Here is a 6355-nt window from a genome sequence, read left to right as displayed (position 1 = left end):
TCTCCCTTATTGTGACCTAACCCTGCTCATTAGAGGGAAATATATTTTGATTTAACTGTTACCGAGTACATGAAAAGCATGTATGAATAATGCTTTAGACTGGATTATTTTCGATTGAAGATCTGAGAGAGGCTGTAGTGGCTGCTCACGAGTGTCAGGGCTTCACCTCTGATATCCCTTCTCCTTGTCAGACCCAGGGGTCCAGAACATGGTCCATGACTGCCTCCTAAGGACTCCAAATTAAAACCTTACTTCCCTTCCTCTCTCCCTGCATACTTTTAGATTCATCCCTGGAGAGATGCTGCTTAGAGATAACACTGCACAAGCTTCCTGCAGACCATGTGATAGGATAAGGGTGTGTCTGAGTGTGTGTTCTTTGTTGGTTCAAGAATTTCTGTATTACTGTATATTATATGTCAACACATCTTTGCAGTATCCCTGGACCAGCATTACTTGAGTGATTGAGGAAATTAAGAATATGGTGATTATGAAGGTTGAAGGATACAAAGCAGCAGTTTGCCATAGCTGCCAAAGCTCTGATCAAAACCAGGGCTGCGGTCAATTCAAGCAGTTCAACATGTATACAGAGGCTGCAGTTCATTTGCTAATGATGATTGAAAGTTCAGCCTCAGTTTAATAGGTTGGACATAACAATTCGCTCATGCCACAGTTGTGATTTTGAAAAAGAACATAATTTTTTTTGATGTACTTGAATTGTAAGTTAAATGGCCCTAACATTGAAATATACACACTCTTAGTTTTAACTTCTTAAAACTGCAGTCTGCAACTTCAAGGAAATTGAGTGGTTTAGCGCGTGCCTATTTCTGGTAGAGCTGCGCTTCTTTTGGACCGCAGGAAAAAAAAGAGGCACACCAACATTATGTAAGAATGCCTGTGCAGACATGGCATGTTTATGATTCCACATAACATTTCAATCAACACAACAAAGGTCTTTTGTGCTCCAGTGATATCACACGGACAGCAAAATCAAACAAAATAACTATGGAACTGTCAAACCAAATGAAATTGGGCATGACTGATTACAGCTTGGAGAAACGTGTGAGGTGATGTACATCATATGTCAGCTGCGTTTCTTACTGAAGCGCCCTTTAAATGTTCTGTTTAAGCAGCCAAATGAATTTAACCTAAGCTGTGTTTAGGTGGTTTTCTCTCAGAAGAGTGGAAGGGGTTTCAGAGGGGGAAGACCTCACCACTGGGCCGATCAAGTAGCAAGATTATTTCTGACATTGGCCTATTTTTCCTCCTTGATGTCTATCGACTTCATTTTGCCTAAAGTAGGATATGATTATTAAAATTGCAACCATGCATGGTGAAAGTCATCTAACTTTCATGGTGGAGTGGATTAGGGTTCTGAAGGTCTCTTTGAAGAGCAGATCCCTGAGGCTTTCTCCAGTGGCCACAGCACATGGACAGGGAGGCCCTTTGTTACAAAGCTGGCAATGATGTCTGAGTCAATAAAAAAGAATGACAGGATGAGGGTGATGATGGCCTTCTTCTTCTTTTTTTTGTTTCTCCCCTCTTTTCCTTCATATCCTGAGATGACTTGATGAATTATTTGTGCTTCCATCTGATATTCTTTGTATTCATCTGAAAATGTGCTAACATTTTGTACATTCAATCAGCAGATAACTCAAGACAGTTTCCATCCCAGTTTAGACGTCATTAAATGGCTGCCAAGGAAATATTGGAGTCACTCTCTCCTTTGCACTCCCCACCTATGCCTGTCCAACGCCCATCTCCATCAAAACCAGGGTTTAACTCTGTGCTACATATTGCATTTCCTTGGTTTACTTTTCAAATATTCTATTCCCACGAGGTGTCTTTTGAAACATACTGCAGTTGGTGCTAATATACAACAAATGCAGGATGGAGGGAACTTTTCCAGGCCATTATTTTAGCCTCCCTGCATTTAAAAAAAGGGAAATCTTCACAGCAAGCAGGCAACACTCATTTATTTCAGAAACCTTTTCAAGAGAACAAGTAAATGTATACACTGATGCTAAGGCAACTTTATAATCTCCTGTTCACAGCCTCCAAACATGTGAACTTTCAGGCAGCAGAACAATAATTGCTTGCAGTTGAACACATGTTAATAGACACTACATTACTGGGTTTGATTGTGTACTACATTTTCCTTCTTTTGTTTATATTTTTAGTTCAGCACATATGGAATGAGGATAAATAAGGCGATGAGAGAACAGCTTTTTTGTTTTAAAGTTAAATCAGGCTGAAAGAGGACAAAAAACACATTGCACTGCTGCCTGTCTACAGCATACAATAGCTTTTTAACATGTTGAGTATTTCTGGTACACTATAAAGCCTAACTATCCAGTTTCTCTTTCATCTCAAATCCTACAAAAGGTCCAAATAGTCTCTCCATCAAATATACACTTCAGAGGAAAATGGGCCATAGAAGTGTGGTGTTTCCTGAATTATTTGTCTTATTGACTAAATGCCAGTAGAAGAATGGATGACAGAATACAGAGCGGCCTGTAGACACAAGCCAGCCGCTAATTCACACTGCTCGGTTCAACTGTGTGGTCAGAAATGTTCCAAGTCATCTCATCCCATTGCTGAACAGTTTTTATGGCCTCACACATCATCTTGTACACTTCGGCTCCAGACCCAGAAAATTGAGAGTGTTAAGATGGCAATGACTCATGTGGAGCTTCTACATCTGTTAATGCCAGGTTTTGTGGGATGGTCTGAGACTTTGTTAACCTCACACACCCTGCCAAAGCTTGTTCACATCCAGTGTAGAAGCCAGAGGTGAAATCTTGTTTTAACAAGACAGATTGGTTTATAAAGTTAATTGAAATTCCCCACACATGGAAAGTACAAAAAAAACAAGCAGATTGTGTAATTTTAAATTTTGTGGCATTTGCTGGTGGTATAGTAAATAGAATTTCTGAATGAATATTTTGGAGGGAAAACATAAAAAAGTATACCTTCAGTTTCAATGACGTATTATCATTTGAAGTGGACATGGATGATCAATCCATGGGATGGACTATTTTAATGGATTCTAATTGGTGCCCAATGTGTTAAGCCTGGGATAAGAGAACCACCATTAATTATGTTAGCGAACATTACTGTAGTGTAATATTTAGATTAGTTTTTCATTAAGGAATAGTGTATTTTGCAATTTCAAATACAGTAATTACCAATAACCTCCTTTGCCTAATTTTTGAGTTGTGAGTTATCTTGATTTTTGTCTTACCAGGAGTTGTTCAGGGCTGACATCATCAGTTTCGTCCCTGTGTGTTCAGTGGTCTGGGATGTGTTAGCTAGCTTGGCGAAAGGGTTGGAGGTGGGGGGGTCAGGCTACTAGCCTCCACCAAATGAGTAGGAATGTGCCTTCTCGTATACCAGCTGGGTAACATAAATGGGAACAAATCTGATTAAATAAGTACTGGGAGGATTTGGGAATCCTAGCTCTGAATCTCATCAGAGAACAGGTGTTGGAGCCATCAAGGATGGTTTACCAACTGGGCAAAGCAGGCCAGGCCCTAACAGTAATTTGGTAAATAGTAAATTTGTTTATTAATATATACCACAAAAGCACAATATTTATACAACATACGATAAATAAGGGCCTTTAAGAGGGGCCCTGTGTGATAAACTAGTTTTAATACCAGTTGATATTGTGCTGACATGGTACATAATCCTAAATAAATTTGTGTTTAATCAGATCACCACACAGCAAATGTGGAGCCATTTAATATACCAACCCATGTCCTTGTATATCCAGAGTTTACTATCCACCCTGGTAGCGAAAAATGATGGCAATTAAAGTTCTGGAGTGATGACATTAAATGGCAATTTAATTGCTAGTTTTGGAAGAGACAGACTGGGATACAATTATTTAATGTAGTCAGGCATTGTTTCACTCTCAGCTCTAATACTGTACACAGAAAACTGTGGGACAAGACTAAAAGAAAGAACCACAAGAACCAGAGGAGTAAACCTGATTGCACAAGGCAGAGCCACAGTCTATGCTTTCCTTAGTCCTCGTCTGAGGACTTTGAGAATGATGTCTTTGTCCGCCCCGTTGCCCTCTTCTTGCAGGAGAGCAATGAGCAGGCCACTCTAAAAACACAAGGCTCCATGCCAGCTCCAGAGAAAGCCATTTGGACATCTAATATCTGTGGACCAGGCCAGCTTAATGTAAGCCTTATTGTGATTACCTGATGTAATGACAGCCAATCTAAATACAGCCTGTAAGCCATTACGAACCGAACAAGAGGAACACATTATGTATTGCACTATGTCAGCCTGACAGGGTCTGAACAATGCAGCATGAAAAGGTTTCCACCCTGTTATTGTGACTCCTAAGGGAATAGAGAGGAACCGTTTAGGGCAGTTATACATCCTAAATACTGCAGACTGTACCTCTGAAGCCATATCCTAAATCTTAATGTAAACACGATAAAATATTTTAAACATTTTTTCGTATTTAGCTTTATAGTTGACAAGGCCATTTTAAATACGTCTCAAAGCTCGTGTTTGTAAAATTACAGGAAAGGGAAAATAGAACTGACGTAAGTTCGTCGTACATCAAACTTTTCAAATATCTGTGAGAAAATACAAAGTGAATGGTCAATTAGTTCCAGCTCAGGATCTTTTAGTATTTACCATGTGTTTTGAGGAGGGGGAGGGGCGGGGTCAATGCAAACACGTCGGGCTGATTGTGTTGGTCAGTATGAATGACACTGACATACATGACAGAAATTGGGGGGAAATGTGCCATCTGTGATTGCGGCCAATTTTCCTGTTTCGTGTTCAGAAACATGTAGTGTTCCCTTTGCTGTGTGGGTGCACCTGATTTTCTACCCTCACTCCTATTAACTAAATTGTGGCCAATTTACTTCCAGATATGGTAGTTGTGTGGGGAAAAAGTTGACACCAATCCAGTACCTGTGAAGTCTCAAAGTCTCTAAGCCATGTCAAACATCATGTGTTTCAGCTCTCATCTGTTTGTCTTTAGATATGGCCTGTGGGATCCCCTGACCTCTTGACACTTTATAACTCAAATCGTTAATCAGGATTACAGTGACTATCTCATTACACAAGATGACTTGTGAGGGAGGGAGAGAAGTCATCACTTTATGCTTCTCTGCTTGCCTCAGGAATGTCTTTGGAGAGGCATTGACTTTTTCGAAGCACTTTATTCTTCTGGATGCTTGTCCTACGACTTGGCTCACTTGCCGCAGGACAGGATCTGTGCGATAATCTGGAATAATTTCCCATCTGAAAATAAGTCGGCTAAGGCAATGACAGCAGGCTGGTAAAGCACCAGCTGGTTTCTTGCAGGAAAGGTACAGATCTATGACTACTTGGGAATATTGTTTATGTCTATGACAGACATCTGCATATGAATAAAATGCATTAAGTATTGTGCAACCAGAAATTAAAAAGACATAAAACTGACCACAGTACTTCTTTTAGGTAAGGTTATTTTATTAATGGTGGATGTGTTGGTTCTCAAGGGTTTAGCTGTGGGTCATGGTTCATGTTGTGAGGATATTGTGGTGGTTTTGGAGTACAGAGACAGGGAAAGGCACCATGTCATTAAGGTAAAAGTGGAGGGAGAGGGGTGAGGTTGCCCCAAATTGCTGATTTACGGTCAGTTTGGCACTTTCTCTATTCTAGTTCAGTAACAGATCTGGACAATAACATAGATATACATGATTCCAGATGATTCCACACTCCATTTAGGTTTTCAGTCAAATTTTGAATCTTTAAATTTTGTTTTCCATACATCACATTAAATGCTGCTGCTGTGACAAAAACTCACTTGTTCGCTTTACAACATGCTTTTTTGTTTTTTTTAAATCAAGAGCTCCTCATGTATTTTCTTGTATTCAACCTGCATGTTGAGTCTCAGGTTTTGTCCAGCTCTGTTTCTAAGAGGGCCAGGAACTGAAGCCAAGACAGCATTCAAGGGCAGCATCACCAACCGAGAGACCGGAGGTATCCTGTTGCTGAGGGTGAGTGGAGGCAGTGTGGCAGAGGAATCATGTGATCACAGTGGGACCAGTGCGTCCAGTCCTCTCGTGTAGTTGGGAGACCTTCAGGGAAATATCTACCAGGGGGGCCAGCATCACCTGCACAAAGAGAGAACACAAACACACAGAACATATGACTTCTTGTCTTATATTGTCTGCAGGAGTTGAAATGTTTAACTAAGGGCCCTATTTATTACACTATTACACTTAAAAGGAATAGCTGTATAAATAGCAATTTAATGTAGTAAGTAGAAATGCTTCCTCTTTCCTTCAAAACCTGCTATATATATATATATATATATATATATATATATATATATATATAT

The sequence above is a fragment of the Micropterus dolomieu genome, linkage group LG05 (genome assembly GCF_021292245.1).
Source record: "Micropterus dolomieu isolate WLL.071019.BEF.003 ecotype Adirondacks linkage group LG05, ASM2129224v1, whole genome shotgun sequence".
Lineage (NCBI taxonomy): Eukaryota > Metazoa > Chordata > Actinopteri > Centrarchiformes > Centrarchidae > Micropterus > Micropterus dolomieu.
This window is presented reverse-complemented; position numbering follows the sequence as displayed.